The sequence below is a fragment of the Eptesicus fuscus genome, chromosome 12 (genome assembly GCF_027574615.1).
Source record: "Eptesicus fuscus isolate TK198812 chromosome 12, DD_ASM_mEF_20220401, whole genome shotgun sequence".
In the NCBI taxonomy this organism is placed as follows: Eukaryota; Metazoa; Chordata; class Mammalia; order Chiroptera; family Vespertilionidae; genus Eptesicus; species Eptesicus fuscus.
This window is the reverse complement of record NC_072484.1, coordinates 82,780,308-82,795,537: the sequence shown is the minus strand read 5'-3', so window position 1 is coordinate 82,795,537 and position 15,230 is coordinate 82,780,308. Positions and strand designations below refer to the sequence as shown.

Below are 15,230 nucleotides of genomic sequence, written 5' to 3'. Positions count from 1 at the left end.
AAATGTAGCACATGGAGCCGCCCCAGGAACTGGCCTGTACCCACTGCCCCACCCAGCAGGACCTCCATCCCCACACGGGCAGTCTCACGCCCAGGTCTGAAAGGGGCCCCCACCCCATTCACTTGCATTCCAGGTGGCAGGCAAAGCATTTGGGGAAAGAAAGGATACCTCCCACTCCCACAAAGTCCCATTTTGCTCGGGGACCTTCTGGCCTCTGGAACACCTGATGATCAACTCTGGTCATGCTTCAAACAGGCAGGACAGCAGGGCGAGTGGAAACAGGAGGGAGCCCGTCAGAAAAGCTGGCTCCTGAGAATAAGGGGGATCCCAATTTGGATACAGGGAGAACCAAGAGTGGTCTGAAAGCAGCCAAGAAGAAATGGGAGTTTTTAAAAGCCCACTTGGCCAGTGTGGTCCAATGGTTGAGTGTTGACCTATGAACTAGGAGGTCATGGTTCCATTCCCGGTCAGGGCACATTGCCTGGGTTTCGGGCTTGATCCCCACCGTGGGGCGTGCAGGAGGCAGCCAATCAATGATTCTCTCTCATCACTGATATTTCTCTCTCTCTCTTCCCTCTCCCTTCCTCTCTGAAATCAACAAAATATTATTTTTTTTAAAATAGCCTCCCCCCACAACTGAAAATCTCCTAAATTCCTGGTTGTCAAGAAGATTCTTCCACTACTTTAGGGGTGAGGAGCGGGGGAGGCTGGGGAGTAGTGTGCTGCTGGCTGGGAGAAGGGATAGGGCCTCGGAACCCAGGCAGGAGGGGAACCCTGGAGGTGGAGGGGTCCCAGACACACTGAGGTAGGCAGGACACAGACCTAGAAAGGCAGAGACAGCACAAACCTCAGAACAGGAGACCCTTCTGCACCTACAGGCCAGAAGGGGAGATGGTTCCTAGGAATCAGGAATCCTCTTAAATCACTAATGTGAATAGGTACCATGGTGGACAGCAGCCAAAACACCAAGGAACAAACTCCCCCAAGGTCCCAGTCACCTTCAAACCACCACCAAGATCAAGGTCAGCTTTCCACTGGCAGTAAAAATGAGTCACGCTCCCCTCCCCTGCTCCTAGGAGTGGTTCAGCCCCAAGGGGAGGGGAAGGCTGAATCTCATCCCCTAAGACTCCCCCTTATGAGAAAGGGGGGCTCAGTCAAGACAGCTAATCTGCATACAGGGAAGACCCTAGAGCCCCTCTTTGCAGCCCCAGGGTCCCACCTCCTCAACAAATGCTGCCTAATCTCTGGACCCCAGGGGCCGATTTAGGGTTATTGGTAGGAGGGAGCAGGGAAGGTGACATTGAGTGTGGGAAGTCAGCCCTGGCTGAATTTTATGGCTCGATTCTGAGATAAATCACTTTGGCCCAGGGAACTGGCTCCAAATAGATTTACAGGTTTTAATATTTGTTTGGGGCATTACAATTAATCCAAAGGTGCCTCTTCCAGTTACTGTTCTGAAATGTGGACCTTGGACTCCGAGCACTCACTTTTATTGGCGTAATTATGATCGTTTAGAAATGGTATTTGTCTGGAGTCCTTATTCCCCGGGAACAGTGCTCTCTATAATTCTAGGCCTGCCTGAGTTCCAACAGCCAGGACCAATTCCTCTTGTAGAAATTAAACAAGCTAAAGTCTCTTCTACAAGCGTGGGACCCTACTAATTTGCTAACCTTACATCTTCCACAGTTTGTTAGTTATGGCTCTGAAGGCCCTGGGGGCCAGGAGATGAGGGGAAGATGGTGACCACCCCAGATCAGTTCCAGTCAGCCACCCCGTCCACCCAATTTCACCTCAGGCCACCAGTGAGTGGCAGCATGAAGCAATGGGTAAGAACGCAGCAGCCAGACTGCTGAATTCAAATGTAGCCTTTCCCACTTAGAGGCTGTGTGACCTTAGGCAAGTTACTTAACCTCTGTTTACTGTCTCAATTTTTTCTTCTCTAAATGAGGATGATAAGATAATGCCCATCTTACTCTGCTAAGTGAAATAAGTCAGACAGAGAAAGACAAATACCCTATGATCACTTATATGTGGTATCTAAAGAACAAAATAAACCAACAAAATAGAAACAGACTCACAGATACAGAGAACAGACTAATGGCTGTTAGAGGGGAGTAGGGTTATGACAATAGATGAAAAAAGTGAAGGGATTAAGAAGTACAAATTGGTAGTTACAAAACAGTCATGGGGATATAAAGTACAGCTGAAGGAACATAGTCAGTAATATTGTAATAACTACGTGTCGTGCCAAGTGGGTACTGGAAATATCAGGGACCATTTTGTAAAGTATATGATCGTCTAACCACCAGAAACTAATACAAAGTAATATTGACTGTAGACTGTAATTGAAAAATTAAAAAAAAAATAAAGATAACACCCATCTCACAAGGTTTTTATAAGGATTAAATCAGTGAATAATTTTAAAGCCCTCAGTACAGTGGCCTGGCACATGGTTAAGTGTGAAAAGAACTGATTGATTGGTGAACAAAAATGTTCAAGTTCTCGGAGGAAGAACTTTGTGGCTAAAATGAAGCTTCTAGAGTAGGGGTTCATACGCTTTCTGTAAAGTGCCAGGGAGTAAATATTCTAGGCTTTGTGGGCCACACATTCGCTGCTGAGATTAGCCAAAGGCAACCGTGGAAATACACAAATCAGTAGGCAGGCTGTGCTCCAGCAAGAGTCGTTCAGGAAAGCATGCTTGGGTCTGGGGACCACAGTTTGCAGACCCTTAAACTAGACCTAATTTCCTATTTTATAGACGAAGAATCAGAGCAGGGGGTTATCTGACATCACTGGAACCCAGGTCCCTGCCCTCCTAGGCCAGGGCACGTTCTCCAATCAGGAGCCCCAGAAAGGGAACGAGACATAGTCGGCACTGCCAGCACGCGTGCTCCCACCGTGTTCCGCCAGTGGAAGACACCCTGAAAAAGAGTGACCCCGAGGCCAGCGCTTTCCATCTACAATACCAACCCTGGGCTCCCTGCAGGTGGCACAGGGGCACAGGTGTCTCCTGACTCATCTCTGCAGTGCCCCCAGCAGCCAGCATAAGGTCTTGCCACAGTGGAGTTGCTCTGAGAAGGCCAATAACTGTGGATGCCCTGCAGGGGAGAAAATGCTCAGGAGGACGGCCAAGGGCAAGACTTGTGTATTTCAGCCAACTCTGGGAGTGACTGGTTAAATGACAAGGGGAAGCCACTGGCCAAACAATTAAAAATATAGACGTGACATCACACAAAGCGTTTACTATGACGGGGTTCCCATGATACAAACCGAGTTCTAGACATTTTCCATCCCTCCACAAAAGACTGCAAGTAGCAAATGAAATGTGAGCTCCGTGAAGGTCTGTGAGAAGGGACGATACTCCCTTTCTGTGACACTAGTTCTTACGGCCCTAAAATAGATGACACCCCTCCCACAGGAAGCAGGGTCTCCATCCCATCCCTTCAATGCGGTGAACACACTGAATCTGGACTCGGTATAGGGGCAGGACACTGAGCCAGTTTCCAGGACAAGCCTTTAAGGAACCGGCAGCCTCTCCTTCCTGTTTCTTGGGACATTCACTTTCAGAACCCTGCCACCATGCTTTGAGGAAGCCCAAGAAGCCCCGTGGAGAAGCCCCCGATCTGTGCTCTTCAAGTTCAATCACTTGCACAGGTCACAAAGCTATCTGCTTCCACAGGTAACATGGAAAAATAGTCTTTTGTTAGAAGTTTGGCAGATGGGGTGAGAATGGAGGCTCCAGATTTAACATTCTGTTATATAAATAAAGGACTGTAATAACGTCATTTATAGTAAGAAATTTATCTTTGACTGTTCCTGGCACTGAGCTCCTAAAACCCTTGGAATCTATAAGAACTATAAAGGTGTCTGGATATTCATAGCCCTTCCCACCAGGGTTTATGTTAATAAGATGACTTTTGGAAAGCACCTAAGGATGCTGCAGCTGGTTGCCTGGGGAACCAACCATGTGAGGGAAGGATGGAACTTCCAGTCCCAACCCCTTGACCTCCATCTGGAGAGAAGAGAGAGACTGGAGATTGAATTCACTCACCAATGGCCAATGATTTAATCACTCATGCCTATGTAATGAAGTCTCCATACAACCCAAAAGGATGGGGGTTCATAGAGCGTCCAGTTGGTGAACACGTGAAGGTACGAGGTGAATGGCATGTCTGATGCCCCTCCCCACACTAAGCTCTTCCACCTGGCTGTTCCTGAGTTACATATTTTATAATAACAAACTAGTACTCTGGTAAGTAAAATGTTTCTCTGAGTCCCAGGAACCATTCTAGCAAATTAACTGAACCTGAGGAAGGTGTCATTAGGGTCTCCAATCTATAGCCAGTTAGAAGCACAAGTGACCCCCCTGGACTTGCAAGTGGCACCTGAAGTGGGGGTGGGAGGGGGCAATCTTGTAAGACTGTTAACCTGTGGGATCGCCCGCTATCTCCAGGTAGGTAGTATCAGAATGGAGTCAAACTGTAGGACACCCAGCTGATGTCAGAGAATTGCTTGCTTGTGGAAAACCAACACACACTGCACATTAAGGGCAGAATCGAAAGAAGCTAAGATATTGGGGGGGGGGGGGAGGGACTAGAAAGAAAAAGCAGGTCTCAGGAGGGTCTGAAGGTAGGACCAATATTTTTACCATAAAATATTTTTGTCTTGAATATCATATGAGCACATCCACGAATTTGAAACTGAGACCCAGAGTCCCAACCTAGATGTAAGATGACAGTTGGGAGACGTCCTGAGTTCACATACTCAAACCCACATCCTAATTTGGGTTGAGAACAAATGGCCACCGTCGCTCACAATACGGACTAGAAAATCTGGCTTAAAATGCTGAGTTACAAGTAGTTGTCTCAACTTCAACATAACTCTTTTAGATCATCTGAATTTGAGTAGCAAAACCATCAGTTTACCAGAGTGAGTTAGCTCTCTAATGCACCCTTCAGTTATTAACTTTAGACAAGAGTACTTATCACCAGTTGGAGAATGGATGTCAAATAGAACACTCTTTATTGGAGCACATTTGTTGCTGAGATGATCTTTCTCACAGATACATTGAAGTTTCTGGTTATGAAAATTCTGGATAACAGAAGTTAGTTTCAAAGTCTAAACTTGCTAAACAGGTGCTTTAGAAAAACAGTGGAGAATATGTAAAAGGAAACTTTGCTTTACAAAAATATTTACTGAAGCTGTCTTTAGGTTATGACCACCTTTTGTGAATTCAAATCCCAATCATACGCATAGAGGTTTGATGTAAACGAATATTTAGGGACCTGCATTTGCTACATGAAAAGAGGTAGCCTTGGGCTGAAACTGGACATGTATTATTCAAAACGTTCCCAGTACCAAGCTCAACGTAAGCTCAACCCAAAACTGCTTGTGCTGCATTTCCCAACATTCGCCACTTTTTTTGCTGTTGTCTGTCATACCCGTGTATGTAATATTGTCCTTGACCTTGTATTGACTTTTTATTAAACTTGGTTTCCTCTATGCAAAAATGAAATAAGAAGTTTTTTTTCTTTAATGCACATTTGCATAGATACATAGCTTTAAATTTTTTATAAGTTCATAGACTTTCCACTGGAAGTCAGCATATACCCCATCAGCAGTATGCCGCCACACTTGAAGGCGGGGGTGGGGAACCTTTTCCTGCCAAGGGCCACTTGGATATTTACACCAGCATTCGAGGGCCACAACATTATCCACTTAAAAATTAGCCTGCTCTATTTGGTCAAACGTTTAATTAACTCACCCCTAATGCCTTGGCAGGGGCAGACCAAATGATTTTTCGGGCTTTAAGGCGTAGCAGGGGGTGGAGACTAACTGAACAGAGAACCTGCCTTTAATTTGTTTTCTCACTGGCAAATATGGTATGTGACCTTGGCCAAGTCACCTGCTTTTTCTTGCCTCAATGCCACTGGAAGCGTCACATTGGCCCAGCCAGCTCTCTAGTCACCTCACAAGAATGCCAGGAGTGCCCTAGCCGGTTTGGCTCAGTCTCTCCCTCTCCCTTCCTCTCTGAAATCAATAAAGAAAAATAAAGAAATAAAAAAAAAAGAATGCCAGGAGTAATAACCCCTGGTGTTGCTGACAAAAGCATGAAAGGAGACAACTGCCCGTCCACAAAGACCGGGGGTGTCAGTGTCTACTCAGCCACGTGAGCTGAAGCATTCGGCTGGCCTCTTTCCTCCTGGCCCAGTGAACGCCGAACCCAGGGAGCTGGGGATTCGAGCTATGGAGGTCATAAGCAGGCGGCTGGGGAACGAGGATTCGGTACGCGAGTGCTTTTCTAGCTCTGAAATCTATTACAGACACATTAAGTAAACTTGGCCCTAATGAGGTAACTAAACTCACTGCAGCCCTGTGGGGATACACCAGGAGCCAGCCTGCTGGAGGTTTAAAACCAGGTCCCCAAGAGTGTCCACAGGAGCCCAGGCAACCTCCTCCTGTCTTTACTGCCCCGTGTTCAGTCTGTGGACTGCTGGAACCACCCGCCACCCTCTCCTCTCCTCACCCTCACCCTCACCCTCACCTGCCATCCACCTGGGTCTCAAGGGAAATGGAAACAAGATGGCTAAAGACGCAGAGGTCTGCGGCTCACTCTAGGCTCCCAATGTTTGTTGCCCACGTGGCTGGTTTCTCTCTCACACGCATGAGGCTGCAGTCAACCACGTGTGTTTTATCCAGAGGAAGGAAACACATTACGTCACTCACCAGCAACCCTTTCCCCACACCCTTCTGCGGACGTAACGGGAAGCCCACATCCTTGAGAGACCTGGAACACAGCCTGGCTCAGGGTGGGGATAATTTCTACCTTACTGAAAAGGAATCACTTTTTATCAGGAAGGAACAAACTGCCAAACCATGGGTTCAACTGGCCAAATCCGAGAGACCTAGAGCTGCTACGTTAGATGCTGGCAGGTGCTGAAAATGACATCACAGGGGTTCTTCCTCGCTATGCCTCAGAGGCCTGGCACTGGGAACCTCAGGAAGAGGCGATCGGAGATCTCAGATATTCACTCATCCAATCCCTGAGGTCACTGAGGAGAAAACATCCAGGTGTGCAGTGACTGCCAAAGACCACCCAGGTGGCATTATCCAGAGGACCAGTGACCTTTCCAGAAGACCAGTGACCTTTCCAGAACATCACAAGGAGCCCTCAGCATAACTTGTCAGTCCCGGTGTGCGATGGTTAAGAGGCAAAACCGGAGCAAAATGGGCTAGGTCACTTCTCAGCTGTGTGACCTCGGTGAAATTGCTTAACCTCTCTGTTTCCTCATTTTCTCATCTATAAAACAGGAGCTTGAAGGCTAATAAAGATAACACATGTAAAGTGCTCACTAAGCACTTTAACACTGTAATACTTAACAAATGTTAGCGTTTTAAAGTTATTCTTGGATTGCCCGGGGTTTCTGGAGAAATCCCACCTGTTCAATCCCTGAGTTGACCAACATCTCCCCCAATGCCCAAACACGGCAGCTCACAGGGCAGAGTTCAGGATGTTAGAGTCACACAGGCCCAGATCCACAGCCTGGCCTAACCAAAGAGCACAGACTGGGTGGCCTAAGCAACAGAAATGTGCTGTCTCACAGTCTGGAGGCTAGAAATCTCGATTAAGGTGTAGCAGGTTGGTTCCTTCTAAGGCCTCTCTCCTTGGCTTATAGATGGCTGCCTTCTCACTGTGTCCTCCTCACATGCTTGTCCCTCGGTCTGTGTCTACTTGTGTCCCAACCTCCTCTTCCCTTAAGGACAGCAGTCATATTGGATTAGGGCCCACCCACAGGATCTCATAATCACCTCTTTAAGGTTCTCATCTTCAAATATAGTCACATTCTGAGGTCCTGGGGGGCGGGGTTAGGACTTCAATATAGCTGGGGGGGGGGGTAATAAAATTCAATTCATAATAGCATGATAGGTTACCTTTCTTTCTCTAGGAAAGAAATACAGGGTGGGGCAAAAGTAGTTTTACAGTTGTTTGTATGGAAATGAATGCAATCCGCACTAATAAAAGAGAAAGATGCAAATTGACCGTACCTCCGCGACACCCACCAGCCAATCAGGAGGGAATATGCAAATTAGAAGGACAAAGATGGCGGCCGCCCAGCCACTCCAGGCACGGAGCAGCTGGGCAGGGCAGGATGCCTGCTATGAGAGGGAGGGCGGGGGGTGAAGGGATCTACAGGAGCGGCACTCTGGCCGCAGCAATGATGAAGACGGCAGACTCCGGCTGGAGTCTGTAGCGAAGATGAAGATGGCAGACTCTGGCCGGAGTCTGCAGCAAAGGCGGACTGTGGCTGGAGCGAAGGCAGAAGGCGGCAGCCAGAGTGAAGGCCTGGGTCCCGGGTGCTGGAGGAAAACTGGTGCCGGCAGCCAGGGGAAGGAAGGCCTATTGCACGAATCTTCATGCAACGGGCCTCTAGTCCTATATAATATGAGAGGAATATGCTAATTATCCTTTACACCCAGTGGGGCAACAGGCTCGGCTGAGAGCTACAGGAGGGAGCAGGGCAGCAAGCTATGAAGCGGGGGAGAGAGGAGGGGAGAGCTACAGGAGGGTGGGGCAGCGGGCGGAGAGCTATAGGAGGGCAGCAGCGACCTACTGGTGCACAGATTCGTGTGCAGGGCTACCAGTAATTAATAAATGATAATACAAGAATGGCCCTAGTTGGTTTGGCTTAGTGGATAGAGTGTCAGCCTGTGGACTGAAGGGTCCCAGGTTCAATTCCGGTCAGGGGCACATGCCTGGGTTACAGGCTTGATCCCCAATAGGTGGTGTGCAGGAGGCAGCCAATCAATGATTCTCTCTCATCACTAATGTTTCTATCTCTCTCTCTCCCTCTCCCTTCCTCTCTGAAATCAATAAAAATATATTTTTAAAAAATGATAATAAAGAATAAACTCTGTTTTGCATACTTACAACTGTAAACCTACTTTTGCCCCACCCTGTATGTGGAAATCCATGAATCTTTAGCCAGGGCACTGTGCTGGGCCACACTGAACTGGTTCTGAATCTGGAGAGATGTCCAAAATAAGGAGTGCCCTTCCTCATTCTATAAATATGCATTTTGCTTTAAAAATTTTTGTTTCATGAGCATGGATCCTATGGCCATCACTGCCCTCGCCCTATGGGAAATCCAGAGAGGACTCAGAGGAGGACAGTATCTTCAAGGTGCTTATGATCTCAGAGAACAGACCAAGGAAGGATCCAAGGACTGATGGGTGTAGGGAGCAGCTGTCGGGCTAAGCCTCGGACTGACCTGTAGGCAAAGCCACAAACAAGTCCCAGCTTAGAGGGCACAGCCCTCTTAGCATAACTAAGCTTGACCTTATGACACGCCCTAGATCCTTCCTGGGTAGCTAATGGGCTATGGGAGGTGCAGCAAGTGCTGCCAAAACAAGTGAAACTCACAAGAACATTGTAACTATGGTGACCACTACCTTGTTTACCTCTGACTATAAAATAAAGCATCAGCTTGCCGTCTGGATCTTTTCTCTGTGGCCTCAGCCAGGCACAGGAGATCCACCTAGACCCAGCTTATCCTCTTTGTCTGACTTTTCTACATCCTTCGCCGCCCTCCCTCAGGCTTGCCGAACCCTTGGCTGTGCTGGCGCAGCACAAATAGGAGCGATGGAAAGTGCTAAGTGCCCTAAAGATTTATAGGCCAAATGCTGGCGTGGAGAGGAAGATAAAAATGGCCATATGAGAAGAGTGCAGAAGAGCCCCGAGGGGAAGGATTGGCCCCAGGGGGTTGTTGGGTAGTCGCCAGTGGCCTGGACTATTTGCATGAATGAAGGGAAGGGTGGTTGGGGGAGGGGAAGGTGGTGACCACCACCATCTTCCCATGGCCTGCATTCCCTCGGACCGGAGTTCCCAATCAGCATGGGCGAGAGACCTAACTCTGCTAGATACAAGGTGCCCAAACCACTCAGAAGCAATTTCCTCTTTCAATCCTCATGGTCACCTGCAAAGGTGACCACTGCCTGCCACTGACCAGCCAGAGCCTCAGCCCCTCAGGCATCTCCAGTCCTGCTGTCCATGCCACCAGCCACATATGCTCCCTGCCTCTGGACAATTCTGCCTGCAGGTTCTCTACCTGGCCCCCATGGCAGGAAAACTGGAGGGGCTCCTGGGGGAGGGGACATAGAACCCACTTACCGAGACCACACAAGAGGCCTTCATTGAACACCTGGGGTCCCATGCCCCAATATTTCCTGTGGGTTAAAAAATAATAATAACTAGAAAAGGCAAAACTATAGTGAGAGAAGGCAGATCAGTGTTTGCCAGAGACAGGGAGTAGGGTTTTACGTTGAGGTATAAAAAATTTCATCTCTGGCCCGGCCAGCATGGCTCAGGGGTTGAGCGTTGACCTATGAACCAGGAAGTCACGGTTCGATTCCTGGTTGGGGCACATACCTGGGTTGTGGGCTCAATCCCCAGTGTGGGGTATGTAGGAGGCAGCCGATCAATGATTCTCTCTCATTATTGATGTTTCTATCTCTCTCTCCCTCTACCTCCCTCTCTGAAATCAATAAAAATATATTTTAAAAAATTTAAAAAATTCATCTCGATAAATGTGACACTTCCACAAATAAATAAATAAATAAAAACATATTAAAATTTGGTGAGGCAAACATTAATTGTTGTTTCCCCAACCATCATCCCCCGTCCCACTTCCCTATAAGCAGAGCTCTCACCTCTACAGATGAGGCAGAAAGCTTGCTATTTCAACCCTACTAGATATTAAACTGATAAGAACAGATACTACACTGGATCTTAGCTAAAGGCCGAGAAGAGATCTCAACCTCGACTTGAGCTTAGGCATGGGTATTGACCCATTTATCTTCAACGGACTTGATGAAAATTTTAGTGGGAGGATTATGGAAAATTTCCCCCTCCCTGATAAATCAAGACACAAGGAGAAATGAGAAATTGACCTTCCTGCCTCCCTGCAGATGCTGTTATGAGAACGTGATGTCTGGAGTAGTGGCAGTCATGCTGTGACCATGGCGGTGGCAGTGCACCTGAGGATAAAGGCCAACATGCTGAAATGGTGGCCTAGAAGGTTACAATGAGTCCTTGAGGTCACTACTGAGCCACTGAATGAACCAACCCTAGGACCCCTCTCTTCAGACCTCTGGCTATGTGAGTCTACAAACACCTTGTTTTCCAAGCCACTGTTAGTCCTATGTTCTTTTGCCAATAAGCCAACATCCTAACAAGCCAGGTGTTTTTCTCTCTCCCAACTTCCATCCCCAATCCTAAAAGTGAGGTCATGGAGAGGTCTAAGATAGGACCTTGTGGCTGGAAACTGAGCCCCATCAGAAAGCTGAGTCCACGGTCCCCACGGATAATACTTTCCTCTCTAGTTCCGAAACAAAATGAGGAAACAGATGCTGGTTTCTCCTGGGCGCGCCGCTACCCCCATCACCGCATGTGCATCCTGCGGTGTAAATGATAATAGTGCCAGGTGTGACCCTCAAGCAAATACCCTCTCTGGTGGCCATGAGGACAATCCCAGTTTACATCTGTGTCCCAGCAGGATTGTTAACAGCACCCCCCTTCACTCTCAAAAGTGTGTCCTTTTCCACACACAAAAAATGAGAGTCACCTCTGGCTGCCTCAGCACACTTTTCTTTCTCCTTATCCAGTATTTCCCATAAGGCCATTCTGTCTTCCCCACCGAGATGCAGATGGGAGGCGGGGGCCCTGCCAGTTTCACCAGAATTCATCTCCCCTCATTCAGAGCCTGGTGCCTGGCGCGTCCTGCTAAACTGAACCAAATGTAACGGGTAAGAGCCTGGAGCAAAAGGATCGAGGCAAACCAGTACAATGTGAGCATGAGGAACCATGTTTTTTGGAAGGAGAAGAGGAAAAACTGGGTGGTTTCCCAGAATCCCTGGCCCTCCCCACCGAGTGCTGTTAGCACAGGGTCCCGTGTGAAACTGGCAGCGCACATCCGGGCGCCCAGCTGACTGATGCAACCTTGCTGCAAAGGCAACCGTGCTCCTGGTAACCTGTCATGGCAGCTAGTGAAGAGATGGACCCACAGACACTGACCATCCTGCAGATGCAAAGGGACAGAAAGCCTCTGCTCCCTGAGAAAGCCCGGGGACGGCAGACTGACCCCAAGAGACAGACAGACAGCATGCTCTCAAAAACACTTTGCCTGTGAGCACCATCCTACTTGGTGACACACCAAGGTGTGGATTCCCCGGGAGGCCACTTTCTTGATCTCAGGGCTTAACCTTTTGCACTCGGATGTCGAGATTAAAATTATTCTTTGAATGTATCAATAATTTGAAATATAAAAAAATCCAAATAAATAAATTTGTATGAAAAGAAAACTCCAGTTTTTTATTCTACTGCCGCGCTTTGTAAAATCTGGGGTATTAAAAAAATTAAATCCCGAGTAGAATAAAGGAATCGAGAAAAAAAGCAAGCGAGTGCCAAGGGTTAAAATCGTAAGTCTCTCAGCAAATGCCCCACAAATATGATAAAGACCTGTGGTGAGACCAGGACATTGCTACCCCGGGGTGTAGGCCTACAAGGGAACAGCAAGGGGAGGGTCAGCTCCACCCGGCCAGGAGGGAACCACACACATTCTTTCTGAATAACTTCAGGCTCAACTGTCACAGCTACAGCTAGGCATTTCCATGTCTCTGCCTCTCCGTCTCTCTCCCTCATGGAAGTTGCTTGGATGCAGCGAGGCACACAGGGGATGCTTAGCACTGTGCCTGGCACATAACAGACACTCCATAAACACCGATTCCCGAGTCACTTACTTGAGCCAAAAGGATTTCTGCGTGTTGGAGGAAAGAACTTGCAGTGTGTGCTGTTGCTTCTCTCATGGTAATCTGGAAAGCGTTGAGCCAGAGCTTCTCTAACTTCTCCTTACATCACAGACTGCATCTACGCAGCCGGCTCAGCTAAACTTACATCTGATCTGCAAAAGCGCCTTCTGTGCTAAAGTTAGGCTGGAAGGTGGCTGGACTGTCACAGAATCTTAGCTGGACAAATCAAAGCCATCAGAAGCAAGCAGGATGGTGCAAGGCCTGGGAGACATGTCTCCGGACAGCCAGGGGGCGAGGGGTGGAAAGGGCTGGGCATCGGCTGAGGCTCACAGAAGACCTTCGCAGCTGCAGCAGCCTCTGGTAAGGGAAGGCGCTGCCGCACACGCAAGACACTCCCGGCGTGTACTTGCTCGGGCGCGGGAAGCATCTGAGCAAGTGCCGAAGTAGTCAGGACTGCCACACAGCGGGGATGGGCGAGGTGACCTCCAAGATGTCTCCCCAGTTTGAAATCCTAGGAACTCAAGACTCTGGGCTTCGGGGAGCCAGTGTGATGCACAACCTGGGGAGTGAGTAGCAACTGGAATCTGCATAGGGCACCTTTAGGGGGAGCCTGGACAGAGCCTCGTCGGTAAGTTCCTGGCCCGAGTGAACAGCAGGGGAGAACATTCTGGCCTTCCTGGACGACGGGTCTGCAGGCTTCTGCTGAGAGGTGAAGCCCGGGGCAGGAACAGCCCCGCACGCAGCCCTGCACATGCCTCCACCAGGGTGCAGTTGTCCTGAGGCCCTTTTCAAAGGTTTCAAGCCCTGGTCGGTATGGGTCAGTGGTTGAGTGTTGACTCATGCACCAAAAGGACGCCAGTTCGATTTCCGGTCCGGCACAGGCCTGGGGATGCGGGAGGCAGCCAATCAATGTTTCTCTGTCTCCCTTCTCCCTCTCCCTTCCCCTCTCTCTAAAAACCAACAAAAACTTGTTTTAAAAGTTTTGAACTAGGCCTCTCTCTCCTCCTCACTCGCTCACTCTCTCCGGCCACCCAGGTCCTGCAGCATCTCTCCAAGGTTGAGACCCAAGTCGGCGAAGGGTGATGAGCCCCAGGACCTTCCTGGCGTCCCCAAGGGCCTAGACCACAGGCTGGAGGACCCTGCTCCCCAGGGCTTTATATGCTAATTCCTCCTCTCGGGACCTCCAGGCCACATCCAAAAGCAGAGTTTCCAGGGAAGATTTTTTTCCCACCCCACATCCAGGCCAAGACTGGCAAGCTCCCCCCACCCCCTGTCCTTTCTCCAAGCAAGCAAACCTTAACAGGGGCCCCTTTCAGGCAGGGCTCTCTCTGCTCCAACTCCCAGTCTCACCCCTGGCCCTGGAGATGTTATCAGAATTCAACCCCCTTTGGTTCTGAGACCAGTCACCACTCCTCAACACCCCCCCCCCCATCACCCCCACTCCACAGGACTGGCCTAGCATATGCGCAAGCTTCCTGTCCACACTCACTTTTGAGTCCTCTGGTTTTTCTTCACATCTTATGAGCTCAGCTCTTTGAAAGGATGCTAGTTTATACAGCATTTCTAGGTACTTGGTAGTTGGAAGGTTTTCAAGATTTTTTACTCCACTGTGGTACTAAAAATATTCTAAATCGGTGATGGAGTACAGTACCCTCTTTGGTCTTCTTCATGGAAACTTTCCTTGGCTGACCTCCCACCCCAAACAACTGACTGGCCACATCCCTGCAGATCCACAGACATAGGTTGAGCACCTACTATGCGCCAGGCACTATCTTAGGCCCCAAGGATTAAAAACGGAAAAGGTTGGAGCTCTGCCTAAAATGCGCAGCTCCAGGACGGCAGGAAGAGAAGTAGCCACTCTTCTATTCGATTTGCACTCTACGCTTTGTTACAGCTTTTACGTGGCCTCTTAAGTCCACATCCCGTCGCCCAACAGGACTGCCTGCTCCACATCTTCCCTGCCCTTTACTCATGGCCCCAGGGCCTGGGACAGCACCTGCTCGCCATGGACATTAAAAATGCACCCGCCAGTCCCCTAACGCCCTCCAATGCTTCCAGCTGAAGCTCATTCTTGGCTGTCGCTGGATTCTGCCAGCTGGGCCTCCAGCATGACACAGCATCCCCGCCTGGCTTCCCTGACGACAGCGGCAAGCGGCATGACAAAGGATCCTCTGACAATGGGAGGAAGAGGTCTCCTTATTGTCTACAGCAGCCCCGCCTCACTCCACTCGGCAGCAGACCCTTCCCCACTCCTGGGCCTGTGGCCCCTGCCCACACTGCTCCCTCGGGCTCCTGTCTGTAAGACAGTGCCACTGGATTACCCTATCCACAATCCAAATTCAGCCCGTGTAACCATGAACTCCCCACAATCCTCCCCCTACCCCAGCAACCAGGTCACACCTGGGTAAAGGCCGCCACCCACCACC

General features: G+C 49.2%; 1 protein-coding gene and 1 pseudogene across 1 annotated transcript in view; both read right to left on the bottom strand.

Moving 5' to 3' along the window:
- The window catches only part of CTIF (cap binding complex dependent translation initiation factor), a 232,976-nt gene that overhangs the window by 211,251 nt on the left and 6,495 nt on the right, over positions 1-15,230 (bottom strand). The window lies entirely within an intron of this gene.
- On the bottom strand, positions 10,711-10,809 carry LOC114234028 (U2 spliceosomal RNA; annotated as a pseudogene).